Source organism: Podarcis vaucheri, assembly GCF_965113315.1.
Source record: "Podarcis vaucheri genome assembly, chromosome: 5".
NCBI lineage: Eukaryota > Metazoa > Chordata > Lepidosauria > Squamata > Lacertidae > Podarcis > Podarcis vaucheri.
Window position 1 is genome coordinate 102,160,934 of NC_138763.1, and position 23,218 is coordinate 102,184,151.

The 23,218-nt window shown below is 45.1% G+C and overlaps 1 long non-coding RNA gene across 1 annotated transcript in view; it reads left to right on the plus strand.

Annotated features, from left to right (window-relative positions):
• Positions 1-5,342, plus strand: part of LOC309532744 — a 31,097-nt gene extending 25,755 nt beyond the window's left edge. Inside the window, exon 2 of the long non-coding RNA XR_014219999.1 lies at positions 4,644-5,342. This is a non-coding gene — a long non-coding RNA (uncharacterized lncRNA). The remainder of the gene's footprint in view (positions 1-4,643) is intronic.
• Positions 5,343-23,218: the final 17,876 nt, after the last annotated feature.

Here is a 23,218-nt window from a genome sequence, read left to right on the forward strand (position 1 = left end):
AGGGACATCATTTAAGGGACATTTAAGGGACATCCATCAATAAGGTACAACAGCGGGACATGGCCCTGGAATAAGGGACTGTCCCTTCAAATAAGGGACACTTGACAGCTATGGTAGTAATAGAAAGAACCTAGGAGTTGGTTTATGTTACATTGCAATGTTATGTCCTCTTAGGGCTTGAGTCAGGCGTAGATCAGCAACAAAAAACAATAAATCACCCGAGGTCAGTGAAGTTAAATCTTTATTCCAGGAAACAACCACAGCTCAGACCTGGTGGTCTCAGAAACTATTCTTAGGAGGTCTTGTCCTGATGGCACAGTTTTGAATACTGAAGGTTCTTGCCTTCCCATCCCTGTCTAAGGTTCCTCCTCGCCTGGGTTTTCCCTACGCAGTCTCAAACTGTGTCTGTGCATGACTAATCTCTGTTCTGTTCTTTTCATTTCTCTGTGTGTTCTTGGAGGCCACGGGGGGGGGGAGCTGGTTGCAGCAGGAGGGGGAGACTCCCTTAACTCTTCAGCAGCCTGTTTCCACTCTGCCTCTTGACCCTTCTCTGCTTCAGCCTCAGAGTCTGAATTGCACTCTGCCAAAGACTCTTCCTGCTCACTGTTGCCTCTCCAGCTTCTGACAGCTGCTCCTCACAGCCTGCTCCCTCTTCTCCCTCTGACCACTCCTCCTCCTCCTCCCTCCAATCCCCTGGCTCTCAGCCTTCTTTCCCTAGGGGTTCCCTGGCTGGTACATCCCACCACTCTCTGCATCCAGTCAGTGTTTGGCAGTTGCATAATAGTTACATGTCCATGAATATAAAATTATGATAACAGTACCTGATAAACTTACAACGTAATGAAGTTTAGGGTAGGGTTGCCAAGTTGTTGAACTACACTTCTAACATGGGATTTTCTCAGACACTTCAGCGATTTCCGCCCGGACGCTGTTTGCAAGGGCCGAATACTGGCTATGTCCGGCAAATGCAAATTGACACTTTCTTTCCTACACCCTTGTAAGAGTAGTACCATCTCCACAATTGTTTTGCAGTGAGGGCTTCAGTTTTGTGGAGGAAGCTTTACTATATCAAATTTTGTCTCATGGTGAATCTTGCAGCAGGAGATCCAATGACACTGTCATTCTATACATTGTGCCTTTGTGTTACGTTTACAATTTCCATTAAATTATTAAATTCCTGTTACTTCTGTTAATAGGATAATATGCAGATCTAGTTACAAAGGAGATTTACCCAGATACTTGTAAAACGTGAGTGCTGTTCCTCAGCTTTGCGGCTTTATAAGCCTTTGGCTTTTCCAAGTGTAATGAGGGGATAAACTATTCATTAGAGTTTTGTGGCATCAGCCTCTTGGGGATTTTAGCTCTCTGTCACCAGGCTGAGGCTGCAGTGTAATGACTTGGGTCACTTACATTTTCTTGTATAGTGGCTCAAGGTCAAGTGGAGTAAAACATGGAAGACTGGGCTGTCATGGGAGACAACAGCTTGGAAAATAGTTTTCATGGACTGATTCCTAGGGCCACCTGACTGATTTGGAACATGGTTCATTCACGTGCATCATTCTATGACAAATGTGGGTATTTGAAATGTGTATATTTTATATGTTGCATTAATGTGCCCTTCTTTCTCTGATATATTCTCATCTGACCATGCAGGCTGGGACCTGTGTCTGGAGACTTGTGTCACAGATGAACAGCTGACAATTACCAGGGGCGGCACTTTTCAAAGTGGATGGAGAAGCTGTAGAGAGGGGTCTTCCCAGCCACAGATTTCCCTCACCACCCAGGGTTCCAGTTCCATTGTTGCTCTCTGGGTGAAATACCATGCCCAAGGAGCACACAGAGAGAAATCACAAACTAAACAACCCTATATGTGCTTTACAAAAATTCATTAACAATAATGTCTGACATTTCAACACCTTGTGGAAAAAGGCAGCTAGGTTATTTATGGGGCATAATAATTCCTTCATATTTTTTTCTAAATATAGTCCGGCCCACCACATGGCCTGAGGGACGGTGGACCGGCCCACGGCTGAAAAAGGTTGCTGACCCCTGATCTGGAACAGAGAGAGAAGAAGTGACAATAATTATACAGTGGTATCTTGGGTTACATATGCTTCAGGTTACATACGCTTCAGGTTACACACTCCGCTAACCCAGAAATAGTACCTCGGGTTAAGAACTTTGCTTCAGGATGAGAACAGAAATTGGTGCAGCGGCAGCAGGAGGCCCCATTAGGTAAAGTGGTGCTTCAGGTTAAAAACAGTTTCAGGTTAAGAACGGACCTCCAGGAGACTTCCGGGTTGGTGCCTCCGGCAATGGCGGAATTCCTCTGATCGGGAGGAATTTGCCCCGTGGGAATTTGGGTCTGTACCGCCATGGCGAAGGCAGAGACCCGTAAAAATCACAGGCGGGAGAAGCCTGTGAACGTGGGATTCGGCGGGCACCTTTTGCGCCTCCCCTACTCACAGGGAAACCCGGTTTCGGGGATCCGGAGCGATGTGGGGTGAGTGGCGCGGTGCTTCGAATCGTCTGCTTCTTCCACGGAGCGAAGCCGCATAGCTGTTGTCGGAGAGCACTGACTTTTTCCTGTGGACAATTTGACTCTAAAGTAATTACCCGTGAGTAGAGCTGAATTGGGAAGAATTGGATTTTTAAATGTTTAATCTGGCATCGAAACGGGGAGGTTCAATACAGGAAGTCCGCCTCCCCCTTTTGTAGATAAACTGAAGCAAGGAGGCTGCAAGCTAAAGTCTTGGAAAGCCTTTTGTAAAAGACTAAATTTCCATCGGTAAAGAACTAAACTCCTGGGGCACAAAGTCCTCTCACCTGGGTGACCTGCTGTTTCTGTGTCCAGTTCACTGGCATGTCATGCTCATAAATTCATTTGCTACTGTAAAATGACTCTGCCTTGAAGGGTTGCTTTCAAAGCCAATCAGATTTTCTTGGCCATATGCAAAGCTTTCCCCCTTTAATACCACATTGGACTCCTTTGCACATGTCAATCATAACTGGTGTAGCCACAACCCAACAAAACAAAAACAAAACTCCACACATGGAAAATATATTCCATTCAGCTCTGAGCAAGGTATCATCTTCTTACTTCTTTGGTGATCACTTGTAGCCAAGTAAGATTGTCTTCCATGAACATAGTCTTAATAGTGACTGTAGAGGCCAGCTCTGGATCCACAAGTTCTTCCACAGTGGGGACATAGGTTTCCGGGAAGCAGTTGATCATGCTTCTCCCTTTCGTCCTGAGTTCGAGCATCTTACAGTGAGGTGTGGTATCACTACAACACATAATATAGCCTAATTCCCCCCCCAGGGCCAAACAAAAAGAAAAGTTTGACATTTTGCCCCATTCTTGAGTTTATCCATATATAGGGCACTCATGTAGAAGTGGGAGCAGTCCCACACTTTTTGCAATTCCTCCCAGTGATGCAGCCCCATTGAGACCCTTTCGGTGAATTATTCTTTTCTCAGATACCCCAGCAATCAAAGATTGGGGGTGGAGGTGGCATAACATTGGGGACAGAAATATGGCCCTGCATATGAGAGTAGCACATAAATGCATGAATAGGACCCAGGGCCAATACGTCCCTGAGGCAGGCTATGGGGTTGGCAAAACCCCAAGAGGCAGTGCCCAAGGAGGTGCCCTGCGCACGTTGCTGCCCCTGCAGCTGGTGGAGAAGTGGCAGCAGTGGCAGCTGCTGACAAGATCTGGAAAGAGCCCATGGAGATCTCACAAGATCTTCCCGGAACCTGCCATTGCTGCGACTGCTTCACCGGTGCTGCCAGGAGACCCAGACAAGGAAGGCGTTGGCGTTGGCATGGCAACCACGGGGCAGCATCTTTCTGTTTCACCACAGGTGGCAAAATGGGCTGCCCTGCCCCAATAGGACCTTTGTTTTCTTTGGATTAGAAAGCCCAAACTCCCAAGTTTGCCACCAGCTGAACAAGGAGAAATATTGTATTCCAAAGCAAAAGGGAACCCCATGACTCTTGTCTCAGCAGCCCTATCTTATTGTGCAGTCTTCAAGCACCTGTGAGTTCTTCCTGCTCTTAATGACAGGCCAGTGTTGCCAGTTAAGGCGGCCAGCTGCAACAGAGGACACACAGGGCTTCGGCACTTTTAATGGTGGTGTAGGAGAGGGGATTTCAACACCTGTTGCTTGCTGCTGAAAGCAAACCTCTATTATAACTGTTAAAGAGGCTGTCAAGAGACCTCCCCTCCGTTGCAGCTGGCTCCTGTAGCCATCGTCCTTCAGCAGTAAACAGCTTGCATAAATAAGCTTGGCAAGTATGTGCAGATTAGCCTGGAAGCAAAATGGAATACTGGTTATTATCATTTCAAGGTTTGTTTGAGGGATGGGCTCAAAAGCGGCAGGAGTGGGGGGTTTGAGGAGTACACATGATGAAATTCCATGTGTTCCCCACCCCTCAATTTTCTTTTTTATTTCCTTGTTTTATTTTGGTGGGTATTCGATGGTGCTAATTGCAGAAGCCACAATAGCTTTGTTGTTTTAAATTGTTTTTAGTATTATGTTTTATTAGGACCTTAGGGTGAAGGGCTGGCAATAAATAAATAAATAAATAAATAAATGATATGCAGTTACCAATATTTTTGACCCGTTTCTCTTCCCCAGATGCTGAATCAAGCTGGATTTCAGCCTGCCACCCCCTCTGCCTACCAAAGGATGGGACTTGGGAAGGTGCAGGCGTAAGATGGCAACCTCTCCTGGTGGATGTGCCTTGTTAAATGCAAAGCTGAGATGCTTGGGTTGCAGCCTTTGAATTCCTTGGGATTTGCCTAAGAAGACTGCCACCTTTTTACCGGCTCGTGCTTCATTTCAGTAACCTGATCTGCAGACCATCAGATTATTTTTATAATATCAAAAAAATCACTGAAGAATTCCTGAATATGAGGGTGGTGCTGAAGGCACAGGAGCAGCCCAAGTATTTTTATCTGGTTGATGGGCAACTTTGTCACCTACAGCAGGAGCCAGGCCTCACCTGTGCTTGGTTGTCTGACCTGCTGTCCATGACTTGAAGCAAGTATTGCCGTGTCTCCCCCCTGTTTCTCTCAAAACAAAATGCAAGACTGGCAACTGCCTCGATGGCTATAGATTGAAACCAGTAGCCTCAGCTCCTAGGAGGTGAATGCCACAGCCCCTTTTCATTGCCTATTGGAGTGCATGTTGTGCAGACAACAGTGGAATAGCAAACTTCTGAATGGCATGACCTTGGAGGAACTGCAGTTGCCATTGATCAACCCCAAATAAGGTAAAAGCCAGAGGGAACTTACTCTTCTGCAAATAAATTGCTGTGAATATTCAGTAAAACAATCCAACACCTCTCAAAGTGAATTTTCACCTCCCAAATAGGATGATGAGAGGCATGAATACAAATGAGGGAAATGGGCATTGAATATGCAAGTTGTCAGCTGTGTTTGTTGTGTTTCTCTCACAGCTTTCCTCCAAGGAACTTGAGGCCACGCACCTGATTCTTGCTCTCTCTCTGCTTTAGCCTCACAACCGTCCTGTGAGGTTTGTTAGGCTGAGACAGAACCACTGGCCCAAGGCCACTGGGACACAAACTCAGATCTCCCTGCTCCAAGTTGGAAAGGGCAAAACGAGGGCAGCGTTTTCGGGCCGATTACAAAATCAGCATCATTTCCAATAAGGGATTTGCCATCAAGACAAGGCAGAGAAAGGTTAAAAATAGGGTGGCTGAGTGAAAAAGAGGACTATGTTCCTGCACCTTAAACAGGTGAGGAGGAGGAGTTTCATCAGGTGCATTTTGTATGGCAGGGCAGACCTGCTGAAATCTGCACATCTACACAGCCATTAAAGGAAGAGAGCTTCTGTCCTCTCTTGTAGCAGACCACCTTAGCTGTAAAGTTCCTTGTCTCCCCATTCAAATCAGCAGCATTCTTCAGTCATATAAAATGCCTCATTGGGAACAATACGACGTCCACCAAGAACATAGCATTGCATTTTATAGGACTGAAGGACACCTGCAAGCTGCTTTGTGCCACGCTGCCAGGTAGCAAGGCTGGGGGGGGGGAGAAAATAACTCCAAACACTCTGCTGCCTTGTCTTAATGGCAAACTCCTCACCCCCAATGAATTCCTCATCCCCTTTTTGATAGAGATGAATGTTCTTGCGAAAATGGGAGGGAGGATATATATCGTTTTTTGGGGGGTAGTCTAGCATAACTTTAAATGGAAACTTGATACACAATGACAGGTGGCACTTTTTACTGCTGTGCAAATAAAGTGATGGGGGGGAGTCTTCGGGAAGCCACAGAGGGAGCAAAGGCAAATGGGTCTGGTCTGGTGCCACTGAGAAAATTTCTTCCATCTCAAAGAGCAGTGACAGAGGAGGGGCGTTCCTCAACGGTAGAGGAAAGGGTTAATTTTCCCTGTTACAATCCTGAAAAGTATCAGCCCATCACTACTGCCTGTGGATGGTCTTGGTGCATTAAATGAAAGATACCTTTGAGTTCACACCTATCTGTAGTCTCTTAACCACCAAGCAAAATTAGTTTGTCATTTGTCGTTAGCTGCTATGCCACTATTGGCACCAGGTGGTTCCACCAGAAGCAATAAACTGTGAAGGGTTAAACAATAAAAGTTCATTTTATTACAAACAGCAAGAATTGGTGGGGTGGGGGAAAGCTCCCTGCCCTGGAAAGAAGCCTCTGCTTTCTGAATCTGGGGACAGGTTGTAGTTGTGATGCCAAGGTACTTCATTCTGTTATCTAATAATAATTTTATTTCATATTATTTTTAAGGGACTTGCATGTCTAAAGTGAGAGGTTGTGGACCTTGATGTGCATGGTAAAAGGAGGAGCTTGGCATGTAACGATGGGGGGCAAGTCTCCTTCCTTACTCTTACTAGTTGGGCAAAAAAGGGAATTTCATCAGGTGAAGCTGTTCTCACCCCCACACAGCAAACTGTCAACATTTCAACTTCTACCCAAATAGTTCTCTCCCGTTTTCATCTTGTCGCCTTACATAATGCATGGAGGTCAACTTGGAGAGTGAGAAATTTAGCATCTTTTGCTGAACTTCCCACTTCTACATAACCCGTGCAGGTGTTCTGTCCCACCTTCCCATTTGGTCTCCCAGATCTCCTCCTACAGCCTATAACTCTTGACATCTTCCAAGTTCATGCTGGAATCCCACCACTTATATATTGTATTTTTTGCTCTATAAGACTCACTTTTTCCCTCCTAAAAGGTAAGGGGAAATGTGTGTGCGTCTTATGGAGCGAATGCAGGCTGCGCAGCTATCCCAGAAGCCAGAACAGCAAGAGGGGTCACTGCTTTCACTGTTCTGGCTCTTGCTGTTCTGGCTTCTGGGATTCAGAATATTTTTTTTCTTGTTTTCCTCCTCCAAAAACTAGGTGCGTCTTATGGTCTGGTGCGTCTTATAGAGTGAAAAAATACGGTAACTATTAAAATTGCTACAGGAGCTCTGCCCTTTTATGCATCTGGCTGACGTGTGCCCCATTCAAGGGCCAGAAACCTTTGCATCAGGCCTCTAGAAACTTGGGAAGGCACAAAGCACAGGAAGGAGCATCTCTGGGGCAGCTTTTGCACAACTGAAGCAAGGGGGAGGAATCCATTGCCCTGAACACTGGCCATGCTGGGTGGCGATGATAAAAGTTGGAGTCTAGCTATGTCTGGAAAGCCCCAGGCTCCCCACCACCCCTGAACTAGAGTAACAAATGAAGCCCACCAGTTCAATGCAGCCAGTACAAGGATTGCAATGTGAGCAGGAACCAAAGTCATTGAGAAATGCTTGTACTGGGGAGGGGGAATGGAAGCTAAGAAGAATTAACTAGTTTCAGTTTTGTATATACTGTAGCTGGGAGCAGCACACTAGTAAGCAAAGTTTGTTCCTTCTAATCCAGCCTCTGTGGCTCATTTTAATCATGAAAATGTGGTGTAGCCAACCTCATAGAAGCAACATGCTTAAGTATACAGTGGTGCCCCACAAGACGAATGTCTCGCAAGATGGAAAACTCGCTAGACGAAAGAGTTTTCCGTTTTGGAGGTGCTTCGCAAAACGAATCTCCTATGGGACGACAATGTCTTGTGAGTTCCTGCTGGGTTTTTTTTCCTCCCCCCCTTTTTCTAAGCCACTAAGCCGCTTATCAGCTGATCCGATCAGCAGATAAACCACTAAAAGCAGCTAAAAGCCGCTAATAGCACTAATAGCGCTAATCCGCTAATCCTTCAATGGGCTTGCTTCGCAAGACGAAAAAAACCGCTAGACAAAGAATCACAGAACGGATTCTTTTTGTCTTGCGAGGCACCACTGTACTTAATATGCATATTAATATGCCAGGTTTAGCTCACTTTAGGAAAGACCAGGAAACCAAGCCATTGCTCTCCCTCAGTCTACCTGAGAAGCTTGGTGTGTAAAGAGGTTTGAGCTGCTTGCTAAAAGAAACTGAAATGGACAGATCCATCCATTCGTAGGTTGTTGGCATATATGTGCAACGAGGAATTGTAATTGTAATGGGGTTATTGTGCCTAATCTACTGCCCCACCAAGGCTGCCCTCCTAACCCTACTTGCCTGAGAGTAAGTCCCACTGAATTCAACAGGACTTCGGGGCAGACATGGTTAGGGTTGCTTTGTAAGCCTCTCAGCAAGCTGATTGCTGACATTTTAATGTATCCTTTTGAAAACATGCTTAATTATTTCAGAGGGAGAAAGAGGGGTTGAACAGCACTGCAGAATAAAACAATATTTTAATTACTGTCCTTATGGGTGTATATTACATGCTCTTTAATACTAGTGCTTGGGCTCATCAAATGAAATGGATGAATGATATACTCATACTGGGCAAAAGAAAAGGCTCATTCATACCAAGGGTAATGAATTCCTGGAATTCACTTCCCCGGCATGGCTGCTGGCTTAGATACCTTTTTAAAGAGAGATGAGACGAACATCTGGCCTGCCTGCAGCCAAGACCCCCTGACAGCTAAATGGAAGCTTCCTAGTCAGAGGCTTGATCCCCTCTGGACGCTACACAGGGTAGACAAGCAGCAGGAGAGGACTGTGTGTGTGTTGCCTTCATGCCTTGCCTTGGACTCTTTGAAGGCATTTGCTTGCCCAGTTTTGCAAGCAAGTTGAGGGTTTGAAGGTCCTTGGGTACCCTTTTCATCTCCTTGTGTCCCCCATCCCTGGCGTTGCTATTGAATCTCCTTTCTCAAAGCTCCTGCTGCTTCTTACTCCACACAGCGGATTAATTCTGAATGGACGTCTCTTATGTCTCTGGGGCTTGCCTTGAGGAAAAAGGATGGTGGTATTTAGTGATATTTATCCAGTGACACATTGGGAAAGAGGCTTCATTGCAGGTGGGATTGATGATCTGTGCTCATTCAAAAGCAGAATGGTGTTGGCTTTTTGTCTTGGCAAGCCTTTGTTTGAAAAGGTGACGCTGACATTTATTTATTGACTGTTTTGTGGGCTTTTATTGGAGAGGTTGCAGGTGAGGAGAAGGACAGGTTATTCTCAGAGGAATCATTCTCCCTTTCTCATATTGCATCCATTTCTTTAACCCAAGGGTGGTCCACTTAAAAGAAAAAAAAATAAGAAAAAAGGAGGCTGTAATATGAAAATAATCAACCCTGAGAATAAAAATTTGAAGCAGGTTTTGCTGACTTATGTGGTCAAATTGTGGCTTTCATTAGGGCACAGATCCATGCTGTCCGGCAGGCTGATGTTCTGCTTGTGAGGTCTAATTTCTGTCTTTCTTTTTTTACATTCCTTTAATCCCCGTGGCCCGTCAATGTGTTTCAGGTTTAGATAGCAATAACAGTGCATGTGCTCTCAGTTTAATCCTTCCTTGGTGTACAAGGGGCTTTATGCATAGGGCTTTATAGGTCTTGATTGACCATCAGCCAATGGGATAGCTGTGCTTAAACCTCTTCCCACCTGCCACTTTCCCTTGCACTCCTCTCAACTACTTTTCCTTACTCAATGGAGCAAATAGTTCTGGGTTCCTTGGTTGGGTAGGGGAGGGGGAAAGCAGCCAGACAGGGACAGTTAAAGTAGCCAACTTCAAGTCATGTCCACCTGCTTTACAGCAAAAGGTGGTGTCTGGGGTTAGCCTTTTACCTTCTAGAGCACATTCTCCATGCACTGTAAGAGAGGACCAGAGGAACAGCTGCCACTACTGTGTTTGCGTGGACAGGCGGAGTCCCCAGATCCCGCGCGGTCCCCCCCGTCATGTGAAATAACGACTCATGACAACGTGCTATGGGATTAAATTGGCCACAACTTTATTAACTTTCAAATGTGGGTAGACCTTGGCTCAGGCATTGGGTGTTCTCCCTCCCCAGTCCCCAGCCGGGGACCTAGGGAACATCAGGGTTATCCAGTGTGTGTGTGGGGGGGATGGGCCGGCTCTGGAGAACATGTGTTCAAGCAGAGATAGCCGCCCCCGTTACACCGCCACTGCAGGGGAGAGCAATGACGACCTTTCGGCGTACGGTCAAAGCCTCCCTTCAGAAACCCCTTTAATGAGGAACCCTGGTATTGCCGCCACAAAGAGGAAGATGGACTAAAGGATTCCGCCCAAGGCCTGATACCGCCAAAGTTGTGACGTTTTGCTATGGGAAAGGCAAAACCTGCCAATGCAGGGAAATTCCTTTCCGGCCCTTTAACAGCGACCTTAACGTAGCAGCGCCCGCATACCTGTGAAGAAAAGTTAACCTGCAAAACCTGTGAAGAAAAGTTAACCTGCAAAATAAGACCTTAACTGAGGGTGGGTAGGGTGGGAGAAGCTCTGAAGCCAAGTGAGGATTCCTAGGTAAGATCCTCCCTCTATTGTGTGGGCAGGTAATCCCTCCCCTACCTGGCCTGGTCTCCTTGGCAACGCTTCCCCCAGGTGGGATTGTACAACTGACTGGGGTAGGCGGAGACCTCCAGGTATCACACCTGAGGGAAGGCAAAGCCAAGCCTATGCTGTTGGGGCCGCTCCAGATCTAGGGGCTGCACGCGTCCACGCAAAGGGCGCCCCCCGTTTTAAGCGTGGAGCGGTCATTCCTTTCTCTTCTGCAACATGTAGCAAAAGAAACATGTGGTGTAACAATCGGCTCATCCAGGGCTCATCCACACTTCCCCCTCCTCCACTTTTCCCAGGCATGGTCTGTGCTTTAAAGCTCTGTGTTGGAGCACCCCTGCTTTTGCTCTGGAGCTTTCCCCATGAAAACCTGTTCTTTAAAGTTGAATTGGAGCAAATGGCAATCCACAGAAAACTCAAATGGATGTTTGCTCTGATTGGGCACCAAAGAGTGGCTTTTCATGGGGAAAGTGACAGGGCAAAGACACGCGCGCACACAAAATGCTTGGACACAGGCTAAAGCAGAATTTCTAAAGCTTTGGGATTCTTGCACTTGTAAATCTTTGCTTGCTGATCTTCCCTGGAGAAGACTAGCTCCTGGAGTTGTTTCTCTCTCTCCTTACATTGCGTCCCAAGTGGGTGGACGGGTGCACTGAGCCTGGAAGAAGTGTTTGCCTATGGCATTCAGATAAAATGAAATAGGTGACTCCCAAGCTCCACTGTGCCATCTTCCATGCAGTCTTTTCTGTCCTGCCTAAACACAACAGGATATCAGACATGGTTGTATGTTGAAAATGCTCTCTTTTAGATGAAGGGAACTGTCTTTATTCTTTATTCCTTTGATCATGAATGGCTGCAAATGTTTGCCGCCGATGTTTCATACTGCATTTTTTCCTGTTCTTGCTTATTTTCCTGTTTGATCTTTCTTTGTTATCCCTGTTGTGTTGTGCTATGTGAGTGGAATGAACAGATCTGAGGCCCTTAATGGCACCATAAAGCAAAGATTGCTTGAGTTAGTGAACTTAATTAAGTTGGATGCCTTGGAAATTTGTCTGGGGATCAGAATTTAGTGATTCTCTTGGATGGTGAATCTGGCATTTGCCTGGCATGAATCGGATGCCATCTGCATCACATATCTGTTAAGCTGGGCTCGTGATTCCTTGTGGGAACACTGTTGAGTCTCATTAATGCTTATCTTTTGCCCTCTCAGGATTTAACCTTTATGAACAGGATGTTTCTTTCATGGCCGTCTCCAGTGTTATGATGGCATCAAAGCATTATTGAAACATAAAATGGAAATACTGGCCCAAGTCAGTGTCACCTAAATTCAGAGGCTGCCTTGGATGAGCCTCTGGTCTCCATCCTTCTCTGTCTCTTACACTTCCTTCTCCATTTGCTGGATGCTTTTCTTTCCTGGGCTCCAGTCCTGCCAAGACACTTCTATGAGTGAGCCAATGAGTGTCCATTGACTTGAATACTGTAAGTCTGCTGCTTGTGTGGGACTCACACTTCATCACACACAGCAGATGCATTGTGCATATATTTTCTATTTATGTATCAAACCATATGTGTGTGTGTGTGTGTGTGTGTGTGTGTGTGTGTGTGTATGGAACAGCCTGAAGACATAAAAAACAATACGAAAAGCCAGGACAAATAATTTACAGTTGAATAACCATCTTCCACCATTCTCATTGTTTAAACTAAAATAAATGTGCTACTCCCAGAACCTAAATGGAGCTTAGGTAGAGCATCTGCCTTGCCTACAACCCCCCCCCATTGTTACTGTGTGCCCATGGGCACATTAGAGCACCGTAGCACCTCCTCCCACCCTCAGCCTGATGATGAGAACAACAACAATTTTATTACCATATTTTTCGCCCCATAGGAAGCACCGGCCCATAGGACGCATCAAGTTTTTTTGGGGGGAAATAAAGAAAAAAAAATTTATTTCCCCCCCAGGCGCTTGTGGGGCAGGCAGCGGGGAGAAGCGCTCTTCTCCCCGCCGCCCGCCTTGCGATCAGGTCCGGGGACAGCCTGGAGACACGCTGCGTCTCCCTGCTGTCCCCGGAGTGGTGGGGCAGGCAGCGGGGAGAAGCGCTCTTCTCCCCGCCGCCCGCCTTGCGATCAGGTCCGGGGACAGCCTGGAGACACGCTGCGTCTCCCTGCTGTCCCCGGAGTGGTGGGGCAGGCAGCGGGGAGAAGCGCTCTTCTCCCCGCCATCAGCCTCCAAACCACTTCGGGAGACAGCGGGATGGTGGCGTTCCGCCTCCCTCTGTCCCCCGACATTGTGGGGCTGGCGCTGGGGCTCTCCTGAAGCCTGGAGAGCGAGAGGGGTCGGTGCGCACCGACCCCTCTCGCTCTCCAGGCGTCAGCGAAAGCCTGCATTCGCCCCATAAGACGCACACACATTTCCCCTTCATTTTTGGAGGGGAAAAAGTGCGTCCTATAGGGCGAAAAATACGGTATTTATACCCCATCCATCCGGCTGGGTTTCCCCAGCCACTCTGGGCAGCTTACACAGTAAAACATAAACATTAAAAACTTCCCAATACAGGGCTGCCTTCAGATGTCTTCTAAAAGTTGTGTAATTCTTTACCTCCTTGACATTTGATGGGAGGGCGTTCCACAGGGAGGACACCATGACCAAGAAGGCCCTCTGCCTGGTTCCCTGCAACCTCACTTATTGCAGTGAGGGAACTGCCAGAAGGTGCTTGGTGCTGGACCTCAGTGTCCAGACTGGATGATGGGGGGTGAAGACACTCCTTCAGGTATACTGGGTCAAGGCCATTTAGGGCTTTAAAGGTCAGCACCAACACTTTGAACAGTGTTCAGAAATGTACTGGGAGCCAGTGTATATCCTTTAGGACTGGGGTTATATGTTCCCGGCAGCTGTTCCCAGTCACCAGTCTAACTTCTGCATTGTATTAGTTGTAATAGTTTCACTGCCTTTATGAGTTATTGAAGGACATGTAAGGTCACTTAATAAACAACAGCTTAGTTTTCCTCACTGTTAGATGAAACAACAAAGAGAGTCTTGAGGCAACACAAATGCTAGCAGATTTATTGTGGCACACACTTTTTAGGTCTAGATTCTTCTTCATCAAGATGCATGAAGACGTGTCCGGGGTTGTCAGGTACATATCATCAATTGATTTGTATGCTGCCTTTCCACAGTCAAAAACTATGCTCAATGAGGCTACAACATGAAAAGATTTACATAATTGCAAATTTAACAAAAGTAGGCATATTGTAAGCAATATGGGCAAAAACGAGCAAAACGCCTGGAAGGCGAGGGCAGATGTGGGCTTGGGATATTTTTAGGCAGGGCTCAAATGTATACCAGGTATGACTATATAATGGGTGATCTGATACAACTTTCCTCCCTTTTGCAGTACCAGTAGTGGGAAAGAAATTCATGGCCTTGATTAAGGTAAGAATAGAGTCAGATTAACTGATAAACTCTAGTTTAAATAAATTCTGATAGATGTTAGGAAATATTTGTTTGCTGCTTTGTTGTTCATATTCTTAGGACAGGAGCCTCAATAAATATGCAAACATTCCCTTAAAATATTAAAATTTGCATTTGCTAATTATCCCTGAGGCTCCACTTTTATGCACACCTAACAGGGAGCAAGTCCCATTGAAAACTTATTTTTTTAGTAAATGTTGAGTTGTGCTTTGGAGCTTTAGTTGGTCAGACGCAACTGAGATGTGGCATCTGCTTTGAACTGAGTTTTCAGTCACAGTAACATTTATCATGGAGAAAGTACAATTAATTATCAAATGTTGTGATAGTGCTAATTAATGTGCAGGAATATTTAGCCTTGCCCTTCTGCCTTCCTGAGGCTCTTTCTGTAGATTTTCTTTTATCTCTTGCCTTTCCCCCCCAAAAAAAATTTTTAAAGCCATTTTTGCTTCTTTTACTGATTACCGATATGCAGAGTGCCAGGTCTCGGAGGGTAATAAAGGCCTCTGCAGGGTAATAAAGAGAGAGCTCACCCACTCAGGTCCAGAAAGATATTGGGGAAAACACCCACCATGTGGAAAGATAAATTGGATTTTCTGAATATAGAGTGGAGTTGGAATCAAAGGGCTTTTTCTGATGTGAATTTATATTCCTGGAGAAAACCAACCACTTGCCTGCTTTTCAGTTGATTTGGGTGAGCTTTTGCCAAGTATTATCAGTCTGGGTCTGTGAAGAAAAACCTTCCAAGCGGTGGGCAGAAAAGAACTGATAAACTTCGCTCCACTTTCCCCACTTATGGTCCTGTTTACAATGCCAGCAGGATCATAAAACCAAACAAGTGAGTAGTCAACAAAGTAGGCTGTTTGGCGTAATATTTATTATACGTGGGGGAAGTACCGTATTTTTCACTCCATAGGACACACTTTTTCCCTCCTAAAAAGTAAGGGGAAAAGTCTGTGCGTCTTATGGAGCGAATGTGTGTTCCCTGGAGCCAAATCGCTGTTGTCTTGTGCCCCTGGGCTGCTCTTTGGGGGTGGGGGGAGGAGCCACGGTGCTCTGTCGGCAACCTCCGCTTTCCCCTGAAGCCCCGGCAATGTTTACAAGCAGCGGGAAGGCTGTGCGCTCCCGGGCTGCTCTTTGGGGGTGGGGGGAGGAGCCACGCAGCTCTGCCGGCAGCCTTTGCTTTCCCCTGAAGCCCGGACAAGGTTTGCAAGGTTTGCAAGCAGAGGGAAGATTGTGTGCTGCTGGGGTACTTTTTGGGGGTGGGGGGGTGGGGAGCTACACTGCTCTGCCTGCAGACTTTGCTTTCCCCTGAAGTCCCGACAAGGTTTGCAAGCAGAGGGAAGGCTGTGTGTTCCTGGGCTGCTCTTTGGGGGTGGGGAGCAGCAAATTGCTGTCTCTCAGTGCCTCCTAATTCAACTGCAAAGGATTGCCTAACTGGATTCTGAGCTCCATTTGAAGTTTAAAAATAGTAAGTTTGGGGATTTCTTCAAGTAGCAGTTTTGCGGAAATAGTCATAAATACATGCAAAGCATCTCCACAAACCAGTAATAGTAATTTCAGCTAAAACTGAGCAGGTATCTGGCTCAGGAACAGTTTAAACTGCACAGCTATAACCAGACATCCTGTGTGTGTGTGGACCATGTTCCTAGTAGCTAATCTTTACTGCTGAAAAGAGGCTCTGATATTCCACTCCAACTCTATAATTCATTATACAAATTCTTACAAGTACAGTCCACCTATACTAAACCAAAAATATTGTGTTCTCTTGGTATTGAATGGAAGCTATTTATTTGCCCTCTTTTCCTCCTCTGTTCTTTGCTCAGTCACTCCATTTTGAATCTTCCTTTCAAAACAACCATGCCTGTTTTGAGAAAACTTCAGAGATTTAGGAACTGGAGCACAATCATTTGATCTTTTTGCTGTTCCTCCATACTCCAAGCACTTCTCATTTGCACAGCCCTGGTTTCTCTCCCTGACACTTAATATTCTTGATTAATAACAGTAAAATGCTCAAATTTTAGTTTTTGTGACTGCTGCCAATACTGACTTCCCAGTGATAATGAAAACAGCTACATTATAATGGAATGTGTCCTTTTTCCATTCTCATCATTATATACCGTGGCTCGCTTTAAAGCAGCAAAGTGGACAGGAGCAACACACACTTAGCTGTTTTAAATAGTTTAGTACAACATTTGAGTCAGATTTTTTTTCTTGTTTTCCTGCTCTAAAAACTTGGTGCGTCTTTTGGTCAGGAGCGTCAACAACTATGGGAGGGATCTTTGTACCACGGCACTAGATATGCTTAAGATGGCCCTGGGAAGAACTATATGAATCTGGCATAAATATGTACAGTTATGTGTAGATCTATTTGTATACACAGCACTGGCACCACCTGTTACCTCAGATACAGAGCACGGGTGCGTGTGCATATACCCAAATCGCTATGCTTGAACCAGCCTCCATGACATCTTTTCATGAAAAGCAAAGGCTAGCAGAACTATTTCCCGTATCCCAGTAGACATGTGTGTCCCAGATTTAAGTCTTTTTATCTCTCTCTTCCTGTTGCTCTTAGCTTTCAGAGACTCACATTTCCCCCCTAGAAATCATCACCACCACACCGGCTCACATTCCTTTGCCTTTCAAGAAGGGGCAAAGATCACCCAAAATGTTGAGCTCATTGTTCCAACATGCCATGAGTGGGACTTATTGCCCACTTCACTAATCTTTTTTATGGGACGAACCTGGATTGCTCGCAAGGCACAGTGTTGTTTAGCAAAGGAAAGAGAGATATGGATTTAACTGTCCAGGGGTTATTTACCTTACACAAACTCAGCACAATCAAGCCTAAAGGGATCCATTTTAGATCCAAGAGCTGAAACAAATTCAAAATTTGGCAAATGTTCCACTACTGCAATTTAGCTTGTGAAAACTGACAACAGAGTAGACAGTCTCTCCCAGATTTTTCAGTTGAAGAAAAGCAGGACTGTGTCTATAGCCCAGGGAACCAAATGCTGAGAATTATAGGTCCCATCATCCCTGACCGTTGGTCCTGGAGGCTGCGACTGATGACAACTGGGGTCCAGCAACATTTAGGGAGCTATAGGTTCCCCAAGTCTGCTATGCTCATGTGTAAAGTTTTGTTAAACATTTTCCAAATGCCACTGAAAATGAGCTGCCTTCAAGATATTGTTAGACTCCAACTCCCATTACCACATGGGAGGATGATGGGAGTTGTAGTCCCACAAATATATGGAGGGCAAAGTGGTTAATGCTTAATTAACTGTCTTTAATTATGCTTTCCACTAGTTTTCCTGTAACTATCATTAGGGGGCCCTGTAATTTCCTAGCTTTCCCATGGATTTTTGTTTTTTGTTAGTTTGCATCCTTATCTAAGAATTTTAGCCTCTGGGGGTGAAATGAGTTCATTGCTGACTTTTGTCAAATTAGGAGCAACAGAATGACATGTAAGTGGGCTCCATACTGGCTTTAGGCAGTTATAAGTGGAAAAGACATCATCAATTGGTTTTTCTTCCCCACTTTCAGGCCTGCCCAGATTGCGGATTGCCCCCTCCCAAACTGAATGCAGTGCACCAGCCATTTTGAAGCACGTGAAAGTTAGTGGTTCTGGCTAGGTGCAAAATAAGGATCAAACAGACTCAGCAATGGAGAATAAGAAGGTGAAGTTTATTGCCAGGCAATAAGGACCCAGTTTGGAATTGCTTCCAAAAGGAACTGGGACCCCGATTGACAGAAATCCAGAGGTCTTTATACCTGAGCAAATCACAGCAAATCATAGATCATGAGACAACCATGAGGGACTCACAATATTGTCAGCGAGAATCAGCTAATCAGCAAGCTGTTGTCACGCTACCAGCTCCTGGTCAAGCACAGGGTTCTAGTTCTGCTTTCCGCTGCTTGCAGTGACGCTCAGTCTAACCTTTCCCCTAGTTATGACAGGACAGGGAGTTTGGAGATTTTGTGGTTTTGCTCTTCATGTTCTGTGGATTAATTTAGCCTGTATCTGAGGGGAATTTGTACCAGAATCTCTGATTCATGTCTTCCCCTTGTCCAGGGTACACGGATGTTTGTAGGGGAAAGGTCGGTTCCTAACTTTGCTGTTCCAAGCAGTTTGCAGTTAGCTAAAGCACAGCTTCCCTTTGATTCAAAATGGATTATAAGGTACTGTAATCCTTGATTTGTGTAAGCATATATGAATATATATTGAATATATTGATTATTGATAACTGGTTATATGGATAGCATAGGGGTAGCCCTTCTTCCTTGCCTCAATTTATAGCAGCCCAGCAGGGGACTGAAGGGGACTGATAGATTTTCTATTTTTGCATCCTGCTGGGAACCTCGAAAACACAGGCAAAATATGTAGTTGGCGAGCTTTGGTGTGTCACAAGTTGTGCAAGTTTAAACCAGTGACTGATTCAGCATTTCCAGATTTGCTAAAGAAAAGAAACTATGTGTTCATTCTTCTGAATTCATCTGCAGCTTTCTGCATTTGGGAACCTCTTGTGTGTGTGTTTAACTTGTCGCTCATAGTATTTCTAACTGAGACATTGTGAAGGCTTTGTCAAATAATCAGACGCACAAGTGAAATACATATTCCTTCTGCAGTAACTGCCACAGGGGTTGAGGAACTTACTATTGATGGACTGAAAGTACACTACAGGTTGTAAAAACTATAAGTTAAGGAAATTTCCTCTTATTATTGCTTTCATATATGCCAAAAGTATCAGTTCCATTAATATTATGAACTTTGGGTTTCTCACTGTACTTAGAAATTAATTCATTTACAATGTAGCAGTGAAGAAATTCTTTACACTTGTGCATATTACTTTCATAATTAATTTAATGTAATATCTGTAGATTGGAGATTCAGAGAAGAAGTGCAGATTGAGATAGAGATATTTTGGGTAGAATGTGGATTCTACCACTTCTTGCAGCTCACAAAAGACTTCTCATTCTGTCTATTTAGGAGAACCACTGCATTTTTTTACCTGGTTCTCTGACTGACTGAAAAGAAGCAAGGCTATAACTTGCTCCCTGATTCTCTCTCTCTCTCTCTCTCTCTCCCCCTCTCCAGTTTTCCATCCTCCACCATTTCAACCACCCTGCCCTTTCCCTCCAAATGCTGAGACAGGTTAGGAAAAAGTTGGGCACTCTCCTGTGACCCATTTTGGAGAAAGCGAGCTCTCTCTCCCCCCCCCCCGCCCCCAGGAAGAATGTAAAGTTGCCATGTGTGCCTGAGAAGGAATGAAAACAAAGCTGGTGTTTTGAGAAGGAGAGAGAGAAACCTTCATGAACCTATTTGGCTGCTGGCTGTCTCTCTCAGGGGATCTGATAATAAGGGGATTCCTGATTGGAAAGGCTTAAGCTGTTTGCCTCTTCTGATGGTTATATAATGGTAAAGAAAATATCTGAAAATGTTGTAAGTCTCCAGAGATCTCTCCTGAAAGACATGATCCCTGAATCAGCACCATCCCTGGAACTTCTCTCTGCTTGTGGAAAAGGCGAGTGTGCAATGTTTCTGCACATCAGCTCTCTTAGATTAAGCAAAATGACGCAGCAATAGTCACTTTTCTCAAAACTATAGCAAGATAGCACAAGAAGCCAAATTTCCTCTTCCCCTTCACATTGTTCTTTGTTAGCATAATTCTCTATTTTGTGATGGTAAAATAAATCCCTCAAGCTCTAGGGAGCAGTTTGTGTCTAGATCACAATACATGTAGCATCTCTCTATACAATCCATCCAAGGTAAAATGGTTCTGTTCAGCAACCCCCTGCTGGTATTTTTTATTCCAGAGAAATGGGTTTGTCTTTGTTCAGCTGTGTCTCACTCAGCTTGTCAGATAAAGAAATTATATCCGCTGCACCTTCCATGTGGCTCCCCCCCATTTCTAAAAAGGTTTTCTCTCTCCTCCTCTTTCTCCTATCCGAAGTTTGAAAATATTTTCCTCTTCATAGTCAGTCTGCCTTTATTTCTGGCAGTTCCCAGCCTGCTTCCCCAGCATTTGAAATCTGCAGAAGAGCACAAGGCCACCTCCACCTCACCTTTCATCCTGCCTCCTGCAGCTCTTTCTTCTCCCACTGCACATCAACAGGTGCCCTTGTAATTAAAGGACTGAAATCAAAGCAGGGAGCAAAACCACCTTCTTTTCTACTCCTGGACTTTGTAATAGTCCAGCTTTGGCATCAGTTTATCACTACAAATTCCATCCACACAACTCCAGGGGTTGGGTTATTGCACACTATATGTTGTTGCTCAGAGTACCAACTGCTTTCTCTCTGTGGAATGTGGCTGCATGAGGTTGGGTTTATATGAACTTGGAACATAGGGTGAAATTGTTCCTGGACTGTATTGCAGGTGAGGGATCAGACAGCTGGACGCTTCAGCATAATTTCCTCTACATAGAAAGTTAGGAGATAGAGAAATAATTCTGGTCTAGTCTTCTCCCTGACATGCTAGTTTTCTATTTATATGGATTTTTTGGAGGGTGTGTGTGTCATATGTGGAGCATTAACAATACCACACCCGCAGTGTGAAGTGGTACAGTCCATTTACAACATGATGTACTGCTTGTTTAGTGGCTCACTGGCTCCTTAATCTGAAATAGTCATGTCTTCCCACTGGTTCTGGATCTATGACTCCAGGCATGATTATAGCCACACCAAGGGTCAGCAAGAATCATATCTTTGAATAGGCAAGGGAATGTCTACAAGTTGAAATTTATTTTCATTAAACAGTTTGAGTGCTGTTGTGTTCAAGTCCTGCTTGCAGGCTGGCCATTGTGAGAGCAAGGCGCTGGTTTAGATGGGCTCATTTATTTGGTGCCCCATCCAGACTCTTATGTTCTGGGATATTACAAATGGCTTACACACATATCTGTGATAAACTGAACTGGGCCAGGAACTTTTTCTGGCCTTATTTCCCTTTTTGTTATTAAAATTATAACTGACATGGATTAGTGAAACTCATTTTCTTGAGAGATTTTGAAGACTAGAAAGACTGTATTGTGTTGAAAATGATGGCATGTATGACAATCTTCCCCATGGATCAATCTGTTTCACAGCTCTCTAGTTACCTTTGATCATTTCAAAAGGTAGAGACACATCCACATTCTTCAAGATCTTTGATTTTGAGCCCTTGGAACACTCTCCTGTGTTGTGCTTAGTTCTTAGGAAAGATTGTCAAGTGGACAAAAGGCCAGAAACTGGTCAACGTTAAGCCCTTCTCTGATGTCACTGTGTTAGCTCTGTGTTCCACCATATGCAGGGAATATTAAGTTGGGCTGTGATTGATGTTAAACACTGTAGGAGGTAAGGGCATTCTTCAGCCATGGGATTCGTTTTTTGCTTGATTTGAGTTCCTGATGCTCTCTTGCAGGCGTTTCACCTACTTCTGTTCAGCTATAGATGCTTTGTCACGAGAGCCATTTCTCCAGCGAGGGTTAATTGTCGCTGATTAAATATCAATACCCTATTCTTAATCTTAATATGTGATGCTAGGTAAAAAATTATTTTTATTTCCCCTGTATTTCTAATGTTTGAAACCCCTAAGTTCGTTATGCTAAATTCTTTAACAACGAGTCTTTACCAAAAACTAACATAGTTATTATGGCCATGGTCACCTCATCTGATGCATGATGTCCATACTAAAATTGGCATGTATGTATAACACCGGTCCTGAAACATCTACATTGGCTCCCAGTATGTTTCTGCACATAATTCAATGTGTTGGTGCTGACCTTTAAAGCCCTAAATGGCTTCCGCCCAGTATTATTTGAAGGAGTGTCTCCACCCCCTTGCTCAGTCTAGACACTGAGGTCCTCCTCTGAGGGCCTTCTGGCGGTTCCCTCACTGCGAGAAGTGAGGTTACAGGGAACCAGACAGAGGGTCTTCTCAGTAGTGGCACCCTCCCTGTAGAACAACCTCCTGTCAGATGTCAAGTAGATAAAGAACTATCTGATTTTTACAAGACATCTGAAGGCAGCCCTGTATAGGTAGGTTTTTAATGTTTGATGTGTCACTGTGTTTAATTTGGTGGAAGCCCCGCAGAGTGGCTGGGGCAACCTGAGTCAGATGGGTGGCAATCAAGCAAGCAAACATGATACCGACTCTCAGATAATGGTATTGCTCCAAGTAAAGCCCCCCCATCTCCATTCTTCGTCACTCCTGCACCAGCTGATCTGTGCTTTCTGCCTCTGAGCTTTCTGTTCTATTACTCTTAATGCGCACTGGGTCCTGGGAGAAGGGGGGGGGGTGAGGAATGCTTTCCAAAGACACTGAGTGTCAGCTGTCTCTCCCCTGGTGCTTCTTCTTCCTGCTGCTCTCCCAATATTTTCCAGCTTCTCCCCTCTGCAGCCTCTGAACTATAACCTTCTGCAAACCACTGTTCTAAATCTACACTGTTCTCCTCTTCTTGGGAAGGTTCAGGAAGGGGGGAGGCGATCCACACCATTCCTCTTCAGTACAGTCCCTGAGAAGTTCATGGAGGTTTGCTATGCTTTTACTCCCATGGCTTATGGATAAAGACTCTGAATGATCTGTGAATGAGTAGCAGATGTTTGGGACAAGCATCGGAAGACAGTCATCTCCATCAATCGCTGCTTGTGAGCACCCAGAAGCATCTGGCTGGTTGCTGTTTGGAACAGAGTACTGGACTTGGTTGGGTAGGAACATAAAAGGCGGGCAGGTGTCTTTCCAACCAAAGCTGGAGATGGCAGGATTGAACCCGGGACTCTCTTCATGCAAAGCAGATGCTGTACCACCGAGCTGTGACCTTTCTGAGGTTTCTTCTGATCCAACCAAACAGCAAAATCTTAGACCTTTTAAACAAGGATATCTCTATTCAAATCAAGTAACCATTTGATGTCTGCA